The sequence below is a fragment of the Symphalangus syndactylus genome, chromosome 19 (genome assembly GCF_028878055.3).
Source record: "Symphalangus syndactylus isolate Jambi chromosome 19, NHGRI_mSymSyn1-v2.1_pri, whole genome shotgun sequence".
Classification (NCBI taxonomy): domain Eukaryota; kingdom Metazoa; phylum Chordata; class Mammalia; order Primates; family Hylobatidae; genus Symphalangus; species Symphalangus syndactylus.
In genome coordinates, this window is record NC_072434.2 from 36,231,295 (window position 1) to 36,250,560 (window position 19,266).

Genomic DNA, 19,266 nt, shown 5'->3' on the forward strand with positions numbered 1-19,266 from the left:
TTAGTTTAATTTAAACCATCATTTTGGTCAGTCAGGAAGGTATAGCGATGTATTTCCTCCCACCCACTATGTGGCCCTTGTAAAGTTATTCTTGCACAATTCTCCAATGTGCAATTATTGCACATTTCGAAAGAGACTTACTCTGTCTTGAAATGAAATCCAGCGCCATCAATTCATAAAAACTTCTCAAACTACATTTAATAATAGAAACAGGAGATAATACCTTTCCAAAACACATTCGTGGTAGGCTGAATAACGATTCAGATCCTAATCCCTGTAGCCTGTGTATATTGCTTTATTTGGCAAAAAGAGACTTTGCTGATTTAATTAAATTAAGAATTTTGAGATGGAGAGATTCTCCTGGACAATCTGGGTAGCCCTAAATGTAATTTTAAGTGTGAAGAAAGAGAGAGCCCTAACTAGAGAAAGGAAGAAGGCTGTCTTATCACTGACGTAGAGATTGGAGTGACGTGACCAAGAGACGAGGAATGCCAGCAGCCTCTAGAAACCAGAAGAGGCCAGGAACGCACTTTCCCCTGGAAACTCCAGAAGGAACTAGCCCTCTGACAACATTGACTTTAGTCCAATAAGATTCATTTTGGAATTCATGCCCCCAGATGTGTAAGAGAATAAATTTCTATTGTTAAGACAATAGAAATGAAAAGCCAGTACATTTGGGGTAATTTATTACAGCACCAATAGAAAACTAAGATAACATTTTACATATATGGCTGCATTTTATAAATAGGAGAATTGTTGCCAAATATGTTAAAGTCAATTTACTAATCTTTCAAAACCAGCATTCTCAAAGTTCAGTAATGAAGTGAGAGAACTTCTGGTTTCCAGTACAGTATGTAAGGAGCTCAAAAGTTGCTCCAGTGTCCTAACAAGTTTTTAAAAACTCAACAAACTGAAAAAATCAATTCTTCTTTAATCTGCCATAGAAATGAGGTCATAGGCACTTACCATTTGTAAATTTGTTTACATGGATTAACTCACTTACGTGGATTAATACAACTGTTAATTGTGAGACACAGGATTAAGGGACATTTTACAGACACAGAAATGTTGAGCAATTTGCCTAAACCCTGTCCTCCAGTGCACTCTGAGAAGGCACCACAGTGCTTTTCTTCCTCGAATAGGTAAACCCTTTCCATGTAAGCTGGCTACTTTTTGAGGTACCAGTTTGAAGTATCATTTCAAATAATTATCATTATTTAGACTTACAAAAGATAAAATAATACCTAATCATCAATTCCAAGTTCCCCATTATAGTGAGATTTAATTGATATTACATTCTTTAAAATGTATTGATTTATCAAATACAAATAAAGAACCTTCTACGTGCAAGACACCACTGCAGTAGAGTTGGCCATTGAGGAGCTAAAAATCCACCAAAGAAATGCCATGAGTAAGTATAACAAAGAAATGGTGAGATAAATCATTTCCAAGCAAATTCTTTCTTAATTCACTGAGTTTAGATATTTTTAAACATCAAATGTATTTGTTTTCCTAAGTTTGGTCATTCTTGGCTGGGGTCAAAAATAAACGTCTATTTCCTTATTTAACATTTTCTTTACCAACTGCTCACCACCAGGTGGTTGTTTCAATTAACCAACTGTTACATAATCTAGCTTAAAAGTAGGGCCAGGCCTGGTGGCTCAGGCCTGTAATCCAAGCAGTTTAGGAGGTAGAGGCGAGAGGATCGCTTGAGCCCAGTGGTTTGAGAGCAGCCTGGGCAACATGGTAAAACCTCGTCTCTACAAAAAATACAAAAATGAACCAGGCATGGGGGCATGCACCTGTAGTCCAGGCTACTTGGGAGGCTGAGGTGGGAAGATCACCTGAACTCTGGGAGGTCAAGGCTACAGTGAGCTGAGATCGTGTCACTGCACTCCAGCCTGGGCGACAGGGATTGTAAAGGAGAAAAACCACTGAACAATTTAATCCAAGGACTATTAATGATTTTACTATTATAAGTTGAATGAATGAATAACTATGGTAAAACTGACTCAATTATAGACTCAGCATCTGCTCAGTTCCAGAGAGTTGAGCCACAAAATACTTTCAACTTCATGAGTAATATTTTTACTACTACATAGAATTCACTTTTTCTGGGTGAAGCATTTCATGTAATACAATATCTGTAATAGCACTGACTAGCCCTTTTCTGACAAAAGTTTTCTCAGCAGCAATTTGAAGTTTAAGAAACTGTAAACCCTGGTAAGCCAACAATGTATTGCAATGGTAGTAAGAAATAAATATTCACTTAATTCAATAAAGTAACTCTTCAATGTTATTTTTATATTAGCCAAAGATTTAAGACAGAATAAGCATAAACAAATAACTAAAAGAAATATAATCCAACCCAATAAAATAAATAGTATACTTTCTACTTATTTTTCAATACTTGCCAAGTTTTATAAATGTTCAGGTCCTATACTAATAAAAACTTTTAATAATAGGTTCCAAACTATAGACTCAAAATGCAAAGCAAAAAATCAGATAAATAATCCCAAAGAGAAATAATACAAATATGTTCATTATAAAGGTATGTATTTCTAATATTCAAAGGCAAGATATATAGATGTCTGAGCATGCTAAACTGTAGTCTCCCATAAAAGAAATGAGTCCTGAACACCCCAGAGTTAAAGAAAAGGATGAGGTTTTTAAAGTAGGCACTATAATTATTTGAATTAAGACACAAGAAAAGATACATAGAAATGAGGGAAGCAGAGGAAGCAAAAATAAAAATACTGATAATAAAATTATTAGCTGCTAACTATATGCTAGTTATTGTATTAAGTAATTTACATTTATTAGATTCTCACATCCATGAAATAAAGTCAATATCTTATCATTTTATAGATTAGAAATCAGAGGCCCAGAGAAGGATATCACTACAACAATGAGCAAAAGAACTGGGACTTGAGCATGGGCATTTCTTACTCTAAAAATAATGTTCTTAACCACTGCCATGTGCTAATCTACTTAGCAAGCAAAAATAAATAGGAAAAAAATGACTCTTTTAATTTTGTGTGGTTTTCTACTTTGAAATAATTTCAAGCACACCTAGAGCTAAGAATACTACAAAAGAGAGAATTATTAAACAAATGTGATAAAATGTTAACAATTGAAGGATCTGAGAGAAGAATATTGTGGAGTTCCATGTATTATCCTTGCAACTTTTAGGTATGTTTAAAATTATTTCAAATTTAAAAGTCACAAAAAATTTTAAATGTGTATTTTTACATTTTTTTCCTTAGTCAGAATCATTAGAGAGTAAATTTGTAGATGTGGTGCCCCATTATCTCTAAATACTTCAGTGTGTATTTCCTAAGAGTAAGAACATTCACTAATTGTCTTAATAATGTCCTTAAAACCCAAGAACTATTGTAATCCAGAATCCTGTAATCCAGGATCATAAATTGCATTTAGCTGCCATGTCTCTTTAATCTCCTTAATCTGAAATAGTTCTTTTTCTGTCTTTCACAACCTTCGCCATAGAAGGCCAGTTACTTTGTAGAATGCCCCTCAATTTTGTTTTTGTCTGATATTTCCTCATGATTAAATTCAGACTACATATTTTTGGTAAGAATATCACAGAAGCTGTGCTGTGTCTTTTTCAGTATCAGAATGCACATGATGTCAGTTCATCTCATTGTTGGTGATTTTTAATTGATCATGTCATTAGATGGTTTCTATCAGGTTTTTCCACTGTAAATTTGATTTTTTTTCCCTTTGTAATTTATGCATAATTTGTGGGGAAGTAACTTGAGGCTATATAAATATCCTGCTCCTCATCAAACTGCCACACAATAGGTTTAGCATCCATTAATAATTCTTACCTGAATGAAATATTACCATGATGGTTACCTAATAGTCATCTTTTAACTCTTTATTCCTTCTACATCTTGGTTGGCATTTTACTATAAAGATGGGATTTTCCTTTTCCCCCATTTATTTATATCAGTATATACTCATAAGTCCTTACTTTATTCTATAGATTAAATCCATTATTATTGTAATTTTGATGCTCAAATTTTTCCAGATTTGACCAGTGGAGCCCTTTCAAGCTGGTTCCTGTATCCTTCTGATACATCTCCACGATTTTTTTAGCATGCTTTAATTTTTGGCATAAAATTGTATCTTAGGCTCATTTTGTACTTTTCTGTTCCAGCCCTAGCTAGTTTCTTTCCCAACATGCCTTGATTTATTTTAGTGAAGATATTGTTTAGAAATCAAGATTTGGGTACCAAGTATACTCACTACTGCTGGAGTATCATTGTTTTGGGCCCTCTTAGTGCACAGAGTGGGGAGATGTACACACATACATAGGTAGATGACAGGGATAGATAGATGGGTGGATAGATAGGTTCAACAGATGATAGATAAACAGAGAGATAGTCAGATAGCTGATATGCAGGTAGATAGAACAAGCTGTGAATTCATACCGATATATTCAATCCCAATCCAACATCACAGGATTCACTCTAATCTCTTCCCAATCCGTGGCTGTCTTCCTGTCAACAGTGAGGAATCGGACTTCTTTTACACTCAATTTATTTGTTTGCCCAATCCTTAAAAACACGTAAAGCAGTAACATATTACTAACTTACAACATCAAAAACAACAGTGCTACTTATTAAAGTTCAGTACTTGCGTATAGTTCTTTTGGTCTTCATTCCTAGGTTAAGTTTCCAAAATACTATATCAAAAAATAACCTGGGTCCATTGCTCCCATCTTCAATGTGGTTGTATTTTTGTTTGAAATAGTTTCACTTATTTCTGTTTGTATTCCATTTTAGATTCCTCTGATTTTTATTAGATTTATTTTGTGGGTTTAGTTTGAGTATGTAAAATATTAGCAAGATTACAAAAGTTAAAGCTGTATGAAAAATTATACTTGGGGAGGCATCACTCCCTCTTTCTCAACTCTTGATTCTCACTCACTCCAGTAGGTAACCAATCTTATTCGTTTCTGGGTTTTTCATTCCTGTGTTTCTTTTTGCAAAAATAAACAGATATATGTATATTTTCTTGTATCTCTTTCTCTCTCTTACCCAAAAGATAGCATACTATATATACTTCATACAATTTAACTTTGCTTTTCCAACTTAACAACATATTCTGCAAATCACTTCATATCAGCCTTAGAGATCTTTTTCTTTTAAACTTCCATAGTACTTCATTCTATGGATGTACCATAGTTAATTTAACCAACCTCCTATGGAAGGACATTTAGGTTGTTCCTAATATTGTAAAATTATAAACAATGCTTCAATAAATAAATGTGTGCATATAAATTTTCATATAGTTAGAGATATATTTTCAAGGCAAATACTCAGAAGTGGAATTGCTAGGTCAAAGCTAATAACATATGTAATTTTGTTAGATAAGGTCAAATTTTCCTCTATAAGTTTTATACCAATTTTTTTTCCTACCAGGAATGTACAAAAGTGCTATCCCACATCTTGCCAGCAGAATATGTTGCCAAGATTTTTGAATTTTTGCTTATCTGATAAGCCAGGAATGGTATCAGTATAATTTTACTTTCTCATATTCTCATTTCTCATATTATGAGTAAAACTGAACATATTTTCTTATGTTTAAGAGCTATCTATGTATGTAGATATGTTTTATATATAATATACATATTATAGACTATATGGTGTTAGAAGTTAGAATAATGATTACTCTCAGAGAAAGACAAATGGTGACTGGCAGTAAAATGTGAAAATTCAATGAGCTCATGATATGTGCACTTTTTGAATATATTTCATTGAAAGATATTTTTAAATAATGAATGTCTTCCAAATAGAAGAAGGAATGTAAAGGGATTAGAGAAAATATAATCAATCAAAAGGAAGTTTGGCAATAAGAGAGGAAAGCAAAAATTCAATCATATAAATGTCATTAAAAAATTAAAACATAAAATAAAATTATAAGTGTTAAATCTATCAGACATCAAAACAAATGTACATGGACTAAATTATCCAATTAAAAGAGAGACATTAGCAATTTGTATAGAATAGACAGTATATACCTGTATGGTATTTACAAGAGACATTGGGTTTTTTTATAATGGCTATCCTAACAGATATAAGGTGATATCTTAAAGTGGTTTTGATTTGCACTTCCCGGATGAGTAATGTTCAGCATCTTTTCGTATACTTATTGGCCATTTGTATGTCTTCTTTGAAGAAATGTCTATTCAAATCCTTTGTCCAGTTTTTATTTTTTATTTTTTCAATTTACTACTGCTCTGCAAAGGTTTCAACTTTTTAATAAGGTTATGTGCTTTTTGCTATGGAGTTGAAGGAGTTCCTTATATATTTTAGATATTGATCCCTAATTAGATAAATGGCCTGCAAATATTTTCTTCCACTTCATGGGTTGGCTTTTCATTACGTTAAATGTTTCCTTTGCTTGCAGAAACTTTTTAGTTTGATGTAGTATCATTTGTCTATTTTCACTTTTGTTGCCTGTGCTTTTGGTGACATATCCAAGAAATCATTGTCAAGACTAATGTTACAAAGTTTTCCCCTGTTTTCTTCTAGGATTTTTAAAGTTTCAGGTTTTATATTTAAGTCTTTAATCCATTTTGAGTTGATTTTGTAGACAGTGAGGGGTCTCATTTCATTCTTTTACATGTGGAATCCACTTTCCCAACACCATTTTGTTGAAAAAAACTGTTTTTTCCCCATCATGTGTTCTTGGCACCCTTGTTATAAATCAGTTGACCATATATGTGTGGGATTATTTCTGGACCCTATATTCTGTTACATTGCTATATGTGTCTGTCTTTATGTGGGTAGCATACTACGTTAATTACTGTAGCTTTGCAATCAGCTTTGAAATCAGGAAGTGTTATGCCTACAGTTTTGTTCTTTCTAAAGATAGTTTAGGGTATTTGGGGTCCTTTGTGAATTTTAGGATTGTATTTTCTATTTATATAAAAAAATTGGATTATTGATAAGGATTAAATACAATCTGTAGATTGGTTTAGGTGGTATTAAAATTTTAACATTATTAAATCTTCCACTCTAGGAAAATGGGATGCCTTTACATTTTATTTTCAGCAATGTCTTGTAGTTTTCAGGATCTGAGTCTTTTATCTATTTAGTTATTAAGTATTTTATTCCTTTTGATGCAATTGTAAATGAGATTGTTTTCTCTAATTCCCTTTTACGTAGTTCACTGTTAGTGTATAGAGACACAACTTATTTTTGTATGTTGATTTTTATCCTGCAATACCATTAAATGTATTTGTTAGCTCTAACAGTTGGGTTTTTTTATTTTTTATTGATATAGAATAATTATACATATTTATGAGGTAATGTGACATTTTAATACATGCATACAATGTTTAATGATCAAATCATGGTATTTAGGATATGCATCTACTTGAATATTTATCATTTCTTTCTGTTGGGAACATTTCACATCTCTTCTAGACAATCTATCATTATTAACAGTAGTCACCCTACAGTGCTATTAAAACTTACTCCTTCTGTCTAACTCTAGTTTTGAACTCATTAACCAATTTCTCTTCATATCCTACCCCTTCCCAGCCTCTGTGAACTAGCATTCCATTCTCTACCTCCATGAGATAAACTTTTTTAGTTCCAATTTATGGGTAAGAATATGTAATATTTGTCTTTCTGTACCCGGCTTGTTTCACTTAAGATAATGTCCTGTCTCTATCTCTTTATCTCTTAAAAAAAAAAAAAGTAGAAAATGTAAGTGAAACAAATTAAGCAATAGTTAAGCAATGGAGCATTGATTATTTCCTTAGACAATTTTATGGTCATGTGATGTGCTACATACCAGTCAAAATAATATTTATGAGATTTTAAATATCTGGTGCCATACACGTCATAGAAAATTTCGCTAAGTTTTCTATACCTCAAATTAGATGTTCCAACTCATACAAATTAAAAGGTAAATTTGGCAAAATCAACCCCTTTTTTTTTGAGATGGAGTCTTGCTCTGTCACCCAGGCTGGACTGCAGTGGCGTAATCTCAGCTCACTGCAACCTCCCGGGTTCAGGCGATTCTCCCGCTTCAGCTTCCCGAGTAGCTGGGACTACAGGCTCCCGCCACCACACCCGGCTAATTTCTTGTGGTTTTAGTAGAGACGGGTTTTCACCGTGTTAACCAGGATGGTCTTGATCTCCTGACCCCGTGATCCGCCCGCCTCAGCCTCCCAAAGTGCTGGTATTACAGGCGTGAGCAACCATGCCCAGCCTGTTTTATTCTTTTATTATCATTTTTCCCTGAGTTTTGAATCACTCATGTCATTATTTAAAACCACTTCCCAATTATTTCAAACTTTCTTAATTCCTGTGAATCTTTACCACTGCTCTTCTTCTGGCTTGGTTTCTGATGTCTTTCAATGAGTCATCTTTTTATATCTTACTGTGTTTTTTTCCATTTACCTTTTATTCCACTTTAAATCTTCATTGCTTTGATTGGAAAGTCTCCAGAAAAACACCTTTTTTGATCTGGTTTCCATGCCCTGAGATCCCATAAAAGAAAAATGAAATCTCATTATTGAACATCTTTAGTGGAGCCAGCCTTTCACTTCTGGTATTTTGTTTTCTCATGTTACATCATGGTCTTTAAAAGAAGAAAATGAAAATACCACTTGCATTTGTGAATTTCTTGGTTTTCTGCCAGAGACTTCATAAAAATCCTTTTTGAGTTCTCTTCTGAGAATAACATTCATTTTCTGCAAAAATATGCATAATGGAATGTGAAAAGCATATTACTTTGTTGCATTTGGGATGCCTTCCCTGTGAAGATAGCAAAATATGTGGAGTAAAATTGAAACATGCTCAGATTTTTTAAAAAGAATATGTGGGCCAGGTGCAGTGGCTCGTGCCTATAATCCCAGCACTTTGGGAGGCCAAGGTGGGAAGATTACTTGAGGTCAGGAGTTCGAGAACAGCCTGGTCAAAAAGGTGAAACCTCATCTCTACTAAAAATGCAAAAATTAGCCAGGCATGGTGGTGCAGGCCTGTAATCCCAGCTACTCGGGAGGCTTAGGCAGAGAATTGCTTGAATCTGGGAGGCAGAGTTTGCAGTGAGCTGGGATTGCACCACTGCACTCCACCCTGGATGACAGAGCAAGAGTCTGTCAAAAAAAAAAAGAAAGAAAGAAAGAAAGAGAGAGAGAGAGAGAGAGAAAGAAAGAAAGAAAGAAAGAAAGAAAGAAAGAAAGAAAGAAAGAAACAGAAAAAGAAAGAAATGTGATCCCCAAAGTTGGAGGTGGGGCCCTACTGGGAGGTGTTTAGGTTATGGGAGCAGATCCCTCCTGAATGGCTTGGTGCCCTCCCAGCAGTAAGGAGTTCACATGAGATCTGGTTGTTAAGAAGTCTGGGACCTCCCTCCTGTCTCTCTTGCCCCACTTTCACCATGTGACACACAATCTCCCCTTTGCCTTCTGCCATTAATAACAGCTTCCTGAGGCCTCACCAGAAGCAGTTACTGATGCCATGCTTCTTGTACAGTTTGCAGAACCATGAGCCAAATAAACCTCTTTTCTTTAAAATTACTCAGCCTCAGGTATTCCTTTATATCTAGTGATACCAAATGGACTATCATGGAAGCTTCCTTCAGTACAAATAAAAATTTCTTGATGATGGAGGATAATCCTCCATCTTTCGACAATATTTTTCAAAAGATGGAGGATAAAACATTAAATTGCTACTCCAGAGTTAATTCTGTCCAGCAAAATAATAACCAGCCAGTAACAAGGATGTGTTGTAAAGCTTCAAAAGGAAACAACTAAGGGACTTAAGCTACAAAAGAAAAGAAAAGGAAGGCTGACTATAGAAGAATAAGTGCTACAGATATATAGGAGGCAATAAGCATTACAGAAGGCAGGTGCCTGTAATCCCAGCCACTTGGGAGGCTGAGGCAGCAGTTACTTGACCCCAGCAGTTCAAGGCCAGCCTGGGTAACATAATGAGACCCCTTCTCTTAAAAAAAAAAAAGCTATATATTCTTTTGTCAAAGACTCTCTAAAAGAAATAACATCAGGTGATAATAAAATTCTGACAATAACTATCTCCACATATTTTTAGGAAAGGAGAAAGATAAAGTGGCTGATGGTGTAACATCTCAGTGAATGCCCAGATGATTTGTTAAAGATACTATAAAAAGGTAGAAAAAAGGGTATGCAATCAAATATGATAAAATAATATTAAGAATACTATAATCCAAAGTAAAATAGGTTTCAAAAATATGTTTAAAAAAATTTAAAATTATGCATATAGTAAGAAGACAATGAAAGAAGATATGTCTTCTCTTTACATGAGTAATAAATTGCAAAGAGAAAGAGAAACTGGAATTTTTACCTTGCTTTCCTCTTCTCAATCAAGAAGAATAAAATTCAGACAAGAAAGAGTAGAACACATATTGGAAAAGGGAAATAAAATCCTAAACAGAAGAAATTACAGCACTATCTCATTCTGGTAAGTCTTTTCAGCAGTGTGGTCTTGTTTCCAAACATGCCCTTCCAGCTCTAAATTTAATCCTGCTATTTGAAGACTGAGGGACATGTTTTCAAGTTCAAAGTAAGGAAAGGTTTATTTTTAGTAAAAACCATGTCTGCCACAGCGCCTGCTTCACTTATACCTTTTATTACTAAAAGTTCCCCAGCCCCTACTGAAAGGGTAGCCCTATGTATATCACATAACCTTGCTGTCTGGCTAAAGCTGATTAGACCAAGGGTGTGACCTTGGCCAAATTATGCCAATGGCATAATGAAGAAAAATGGTTTTGGCTAAACAAATTAGATTCTCCCAGAATACTCATTTGGAAACATGGAAATAGCCAAGCTGTTATCAATAGATGGGAGGCTTAAAAAATTTCTATAGGTAGGTGTCTTGAGTAGAGTCAAGGCCATGAGGGGGGTTATGGAAAACAGAACAAATAAGAAAATATATACTGAGGAAGCACAGGCTGTAAAGTAAAGGTGATATGGAAGGCCTTAGGAAGAGTATTACTAGTGACAGAAGATCAGCCATGGCGGGAGGAGCAGGGTTGGGAGCAGTCAGTGCATGCAGTTAGTGGGATGGAAAGCCCCAATCTTGGTGTTTGAGCCCTACTGGGAAGATCAACAGACCCCTCCCAGCTGCTAAGGTGTTTACGCCAGCATTGTATCCTCCAAGATTCTGAGCTGACATTCCATTCTCCTAGGACTAGAGTGTATAGCTGTCCTTGAACTCCTAAGGAATTCATGCTTTTCTTTCAATTCTGTCCTTACAATTAACTTCCTCATGCTCAAAAAGAAAAAAAAAAAAAGAGCAAGTAGATACGTATGACAGCCTTGGAACCAGAAGAATCTCCACTGAAGGCTGTTTAGGATTTAAAGAAAATTCTGTAATTTCATCTTTTTAGAGCAAGTAATTTAGTCTGCCCTAAACAGGAGACTTTACTGGTTAATAGTGTGGACCATGGAATTAAGTCATACCTGAATTCGAACGCTGGGGTCTGCATGGACATAATGTCAACATTTGAAACATAAAAACTGTTTTCTTGCTGCTGTATATAGAAGTACCTTGTCCACAGAAGAGTGCTTTCACATAGTAGGCATTCCACAAATATTGGGGAATAAATGCATCAGTTAGGTAAGTTATAAAACTTATCCAAGCCTGTCTCCTCATCTATAAAATTATACTTGACCTACCTCAGGGGATTGTTGTAAAGATTACGTGAAGTAAACAATTAGTACCTGACCTGGCATGATGAGCACTCAGGAAGTGTCCTAATTATTAATATTTTTATTCCTGTTTTCTAAGATATTTTCAGCTGGTTTATAATGTTTGTGCTTTGTAAAGTATTTAGTATTCTTAAAATTGGATGTAAAATCATATATAAAAATCTAAACACTATATCAACATACAATTCTAATACTTTTAAATGTTTTTACATCAATCAAGAATCATATGTGTGAAATAATGACCTTTTGGGCTTTGACTCTTGACAAGTTTTCATGATGTACAAAAATTACTCAATTCATAATTGAAGCAGTTAGATCAAATATGCTTGTCCAAATTGTAGGCAAGTGTGTGATGTCCATAACGACCCCGAATCCCTCCAGTAAACAAGTGCCAGAGATAGCACAAAATAAAAAGCAAATTATGGAAATATCTGTGTTGGGAAGGTGGGGGTAGGATAGGAATTGCTATAGTAATTTTTTTTTTTACCGTAAGTCTCTATACTTGTGCCTATATTACATATTTGAACATATGAGTACCAAGCTATATTTGACAGTAACTTAAAACATATTTTTTGAATGTTAAAACCACTATGACATTTATCATCAAACTGAAATATTAAATTTCTTCACATTTGCCATCAGAAGGCATCTTTTAAGTTACGTTTGTATTGCACCTGACTACATTCTAGATTCTTTAGCTAGAGAGAAAACACTCAGTTCATAAAAACTGAAAGTGAATTGCCCTGAGAAACTTTGTTGAAAGTATATGTATAGCACACAAACTGGAACATGAAACCGCTAAATGGGAGGTAAAAATTTGATTTAAGGATGAAAATGAAAGTTAATTTAGAAAATACTTTGATTTCTGGAAGAATCTCTGAAAATATTTATGGTTGTGACTCTTAAATATTGTAAATTTTATGTACTCTTCTCTATATTCTTCAAATCAAATTCTACAATAAAAAATATATAAGCAAAGTTCTGAAATGTGACAGGTTTCCCTCTTACTAACAAAGAGTAAATAAATGACAAATTAATTTAGTATAATAAAACATAACTATTAAAATTTATTTAGACACTATTACTGTTTAAATTGCATTAAGATCCACTTAAAGTTTCTGGGTGAAGCTACATATGACTAAACCTTATAATTTAAAAATCTAAATGTATTCATTTTAATTGCCATTAATATTAAAAATTTGTCCTCTTGCTAATTAAAAATTTCCAGTTTTAAGCTTAGAGTAAATTAAATCTCCTACTTTGGCAAAGTTAGATGAGAATTTGGCTGTGAGAATGAAAGATGTTAGGAAAAGATGGAAGATTAAACACATGCATCTACTTTCCCTACATCTCAAAACTCCATTAAAAACAGCAGGAAAGGAATTTTTAATGGTAAAAACCAGAAACAATAAAGAGAAGTGAAAAGGAGAAAATGCCAATAAAACTAGAATCCAGAAAGCAAGTAGATCTGTAAAGACAGCCCATCTGAAAAAACTGTATTAAAAGCCTGTAGTAAGAGAAGATGAAAATCATAGTATCTCTCTTATTCCTCCCAAGGTTGTAGTAATCATAGCACTTCATTGTGATTATCTTTTTACTTACCTGTCTCCCCCACTGGACTGCAAGCCCCATGATATAGGAAATAGGGTTTATTTGTCTTTGTACCCTAGTGCCTAGCTACTGCTTGTTTCACACAAAGTAGGTGCTCAATAGATGATTATGGGACTAATGAATGCAACTCATGTTATTGTGATAAATAGTACTCATAATGACCTCTGTCTCTCATCCATTCAATGTGTTCTGTGAAATATAAACTGACTATTCTTTGTTTGGTTTTGCCTTATTATTAATGAACTGGGCTTGCTAATTCTGTCAATCCTATTACTTGTTCAGAGCTATTTCTGCAAGGGTCATCAATATCTGGGGATTAAAATCTGAGCTTAAACCTATTGAAGTTCAAGAGGAGTTCAGTAGACAGGGATTCTCACCCACTGAACAAGGACACCAGGCACAGAGATCCAAACTGTGAGTCCACAAGTAGTCCTTTTGATAATATAATTTTAAAAATTTTACCTTAGGGGAAAGAATGGTGATTCACTATTTATATATTATTGTGTTAATTTAAAATAGTTCAAAGTACATAAAGTTTTGAATTATCTACTATAAAGACAATTAAATACAGCATATCCTTCTCTCTTTCAGTGATTTCCACCAGTCATCTTCACTAATACGGATTCAGAGTAAACACGCAATTTTGAGCCTGATATTCTAGACTGTTAAAATAAGACCATGACTGGAGAACTCATTTTGCAATTTTAAATTTCCTTTGAGTGAAGGGAGAACTGAAGGGAATAAATGATGAGTCCTTGCACTTTATGTTTGAAGATCTGGCTCCCAAGTTGGACAAGGAGTGCGGTAGTTGCCCCTCATCCAAGGGGTATATGTTCCAGGACCCCCACTGGATGCCTAAAACCACAGATAGAACTGAACCTTGTGTATACTATGCTTCTTTCCTAAACATACATACCTGTGATAAAGTTTAATTTATAAATTAGACACAGTCAGAGGTTAACAATAATCACTAATAATAAAATAGAACCTTTATAATAATATGCTAGCATCACAACACTTGCACGTTGGGACCTTATTAAGTAAGTAAGGGTTACTTGAACACAAGCACTGCAATAGTCAGTCTGATAACCAAGACAGTAATGCATATGTTGTGGATATGGTAGACAAAGAGATGTTTCATGTCCCAGGCCAGACAGAGCAGGATAGTGTGAGATTTCATCAAACTACTCAGTACACTGCAAATCTAAAACTTGCAAATTGTTTATTTCTGGAATTTTTCATTTAATATTTTTGGACCAAGGTTGGCCAAGGGTAACTGAAATCACAGAAAGAAAAACCTCAGGTAAGTGAGGACCGCTATATTCATCCAGCGCTAAGGCATGTTTTGAGGCTTTTCCTTAGTAGTATGTTGTTGTGGCGGTGGTTTGTTGGTGGTTTTTAATTTTTAAAGTAGAAATAATGTTTGTTTTGAATGGTTACTTTAGAAATTTAATGAAACAGAAATAATGTTTTTAAAAGAACACTGAGAGTTCGTTGATATTTCTTAAATTTGGTGAAAATTTTCTTACGATTGTTTTTTTTTTCTATTTTGTTTCCATGGAGGTTATTATTATTACTAATAAACCTTACAGTTTGCATCATGAAAACGAGTGCAGTAATTGATTTGCAATGGAGTATTTTTATTAACTGCAAAAATAGCTTCTAACTATAGAATCCATTTTAAATATATATATATATACACACACACACATACTGTCCATTGTACGTGCTACTTAGAATCACCTAATATTAAAGCTTGAAAAAACTTTAGAGATCATCTAATTCATCATGACAATTTCTGCCCAAATACTATGTTTAGAAGTGGATTTGATATTATATGTCATTATCAAAATACATATGAACCATTCATAATAGTGTCTGCAATGGAATTCAAACAATATGTACAGGAATATGTATATTTACAAGATAAAGAGATACTTTTAAAAAGATGGCTGTTATGAATTTCTAAAATTCTATTTTCTCCAGAACAAGTAAAAGAATATCTGTATGTCATAACAGCAAACTTGGATAGGTGGATGTCTTTTCACTAGGTACAAGAATTCGGTTATGACTTTTAAAGCTCATATTTCCAGGGTAAATTTTTTTACCGATGATACAGGATAACAGATAGGAAATTGATATTTGCTATGCATTCCTGACATACTAATTGTTTAAAAGGCTCGCTACAACTCCCCTGCCCAGTCCCATTTGTTGAAAAAGCAAAACTATTTGAGTAGGGTAGAAACAGAAAATATTATATCGGTTCTATAGTGTCTTATATCAAAATTTCTATCATAGTTTTTCTATCAAAGTTCTTATGAACTTTATCTAGATACTGGGAAGCGTGGGGAAGTCAGGCATAAAGTAAGGAAAATTTTCAACAGCATCGAGATGAATGTTTTGTATTTAAAAGAAAGAAAACAAACATTTGCTGACTGCCAACAATTTTCTAATTTGTTACAGCCATTTTGAGGACCGTGTGTCCTGTATTCCACTCATGCGTCTCAAAATTTAATTTTAAAGAAAACTCTTATTATGATACCACAAAGTGTAAAAGTTGATCTATCCCAAAATTAACAACTAACATAATTGAAAGTAGCAACAAAAATCCTAAGTTTTGTCTTACTCCATTAGAGAACTGAAATTCAGAAAAGATATATAAAGCATTACAACATAAATGCAAAAAGGAAAATCAAACAGAAAATCACTTATGATCTGCAAAATCATGGGTAGGGAAGACAATTCATTGGAAAACAGGCATGCTACATTCAAATTAAATAATCATTCCCATTTTCTACTTCCAATTAATTCAAGAAATTAATTGTTATGAGGCATAAAATCCCCTCTGTGTCTCTTGTGGAGACACTGAAAGTCTCCACAAGCCCAGTAATACTTTCATGATCTGACATGGTGTTGTCAAACCTATCTGATATGAAATTCTCACCACTGATAATTTATTTTAATAAGAAAGGAAAGGCAGAACTGCTTTCTATAGAGTCCAATATGACATTGGGGAAGATATTCTTGGAAGGGGTTAAAACACTTCATATTAATGTATCTGTATTGGTGAGCATATTAGCTTGGCTTAGTTGATCAGATTAGCTCACAGTCACCTTAGAAAATAGGAAAGCAGAGACCTAAGGAGATGTATGGTTAGAGGTAGAGAAAAGTAGGACATAAAGCCCTGCAAGGGTGACTAGAACACAGTGTGACATTTCGTGGGGCACAGATCAAGATACCGAATGTAGATTTCTAGCAATAGAATGAAGCAGAATGTCTGTCAATTTTGTCCACCTAGCAGTTTTTCTTAGTTTTGGCCATCTCAAAGCATAGTATGTGCCAGGCAGTGCCTTCAAGATAGATAACTTACTAAATTTCACTTCAGTTGAGTTAAAGAGGCATTTCACTTCTGTACTTGATTTCCAGTCTGTTATTTCTATCCCATGTTTAATCATGTTAGGTCATTATAATGCTTTTTTAGTGCAGCTCCTTCTCTGAAACAGTTTCTTATTCTATGTGTTTCCAAAAGGGAATATGAATATATGCTTTCATGTAAATGAAAGAAAAAAATTGTTTATTTTAAATTTAACAAAACAAAAAACAATCGCACTCTGAAAATTTTACATTGGAGCTACTTCAATGCTCTATGTTTTCTGCGTTTTGTACATCCATGGAAAGATGTCAGGTATGCTATAGGTAAATAGATAATTTAATGTTTGGCTGTTTAATTTCTTTACTTTGTACTTGGGGAAACCAGTAGGAGAATAAGACTGTGAAAACCTTTCATCATAATTTGCAAAAAGAAAAAAGGAATGAGGATACATTTACCTGAACCTCAGCCCTTCTAAATAAAATCTATTATTTCTACTGAGCATCAACCTTTTAGTTTGCTAGGGATAATAACAGTTATTGAAATGCTAAAAATGTTTTTTTCTCTATGTGGAAAATATTGCATATGATATATATTTTAGATGTTCTACTAGTTACTTGATATGACCCGGACTAAAGTGAGTATATATGCTGTATACTAAGTCTGTGTACCACTTTCCTGATTTACCTTTTTAGAGCAATACCCTTAATTTTACTGCAGTTAGTATAGAATACTAATATTTTCCTTAACATCAAAACAAGTCAGAAACTGGCCAAATAAATAACTGGCATTTGTATTACCTAACATGCAGGGGAATACTGGCCTATATTTTTGTGGGCTTTTCTGTGGCATCCCAGGATTGGGGGTTCACAGGCATGGAAAGAACCAGTGAATAGTCAAAAAAAATGAAAGAGTTAATTTTAGGTATGCCTCATTTCCCTAACTGCAATTTTAAAGGGTAGATGGGGAAGCCTGAAAAATCCAGAGGCTCAAAGCCTTAGAAATTAAAGAAAAGGCTGGCTATAGAGATACAGAAATAGTGGACAGCATCAGCATAAAGTCATTCTTTGCAAAAGTCAGAACCAGGAGCTATGAACTGAATTATATTCCCTCAAAATTCATACATTGAGCCCCTAACCCCCAATATGACAGTATTTGGAAATAGGGGCTTTGTAGAAGAAATTAAAGTTAAATGAGGTCAAAGGGTATGGCTCTGATCCCATAGAATTACAAGAAAAGACACCGGGGAGCTAACCCACTCTCTGTCATATGAGGACACAGTGAGAAGGCAGCCATCTGCAAGCCAGGAAGAAGGCCAGCACCAGAAACCAGCCTTACTAGATCTTGATCTGAGACTTTTAGCCTCTGGAACTATGAGAAAATTAACTTCTGTTTTTTAAGCCATACAGTCTATATTTCATTATAGCAGCCCAAGCAGACAAAGGTACCTAGCAACTGTGTTTATTTATGACTTCTGACAAACAGAAGAGTGGCAGAAAGTTTGAGAGAATGAAGTGTTAGTTTTCAAACATAAGCCACACACTGAGATGTTATACAAAACTTGGGCTAGATCATAAGAAGCTTAAGAAACAAATAGACTTATTTTAGAAATTGATCTTAAAAATCCCTGAATCTGTAGAATTGTAACTTCAAATACATTTTAAAAATCAAATACTATTGTTTGGAATATAGGATTTTTTTATTGGTTGATAGGAATCCATGAGTGAAATATCTCACTTTACAATATAAATCTCTACACAAAGCTCACAGTATAATGTTTCCATAATTTGGCCACATGTAAGAGTAGTTCTATAAAGAACATTTCCTAGCTTGATTTTTATGTATAATTGATGCATACTGCATATTACACTTGCTTTTACAAATGACCTAGAGATGCAGGACTGATGATAAGTTCTCAGTCAATTCATGATTGTCAAAAACCAACAGCAGGTCTTTTATACTGACCTTCCAGAGTCGTTATTAGTCAGTTAAAATTAATTCCATTACATGAAATAGGCCAGGTGTGGTGGCTCACGACTGTAATCCCAGCCACTTTGGGAGGCTGAGGTGGGTGGATCACAAGGTCAGGAGTTCAAGACCAGCCTGGCCAACATGGTGAAACCCAATGTCTACTAAAAATACAAAAATTAGCTGGGCATAGTGGCGTGTGCCTGTAATCTCAGCTACTTGGGAGGCTGAGGCAGGAGAATTGCTTGAACAGGGACCTGGGAGGCGGAAGTAGCAGTGAGTGAGATCGCACCACTGTACTCCAGCCTGGGCTACAGAGAGAGACTCTGTCTCAAAAAAAAAAAAAAAAAAAAAAAGAAAAGAAAAAAAAGAAAGAGACTCTTCTATTACATTCAGTATAAACTAATGAGGTTTAATCCAAAGTGAAAATAGATCATTCAAATAAGTACTGTCTCAAGGAATTTAGAGATATGGTGATTTATTGCTTTCCATTTCCTCATCTTAGTTTTAATGCATATACAAAAAAATTAGGTTGGCTTCTTTGGTTAACAAATTCATTCATTAAGCATTTTATTGAAGTGGAATG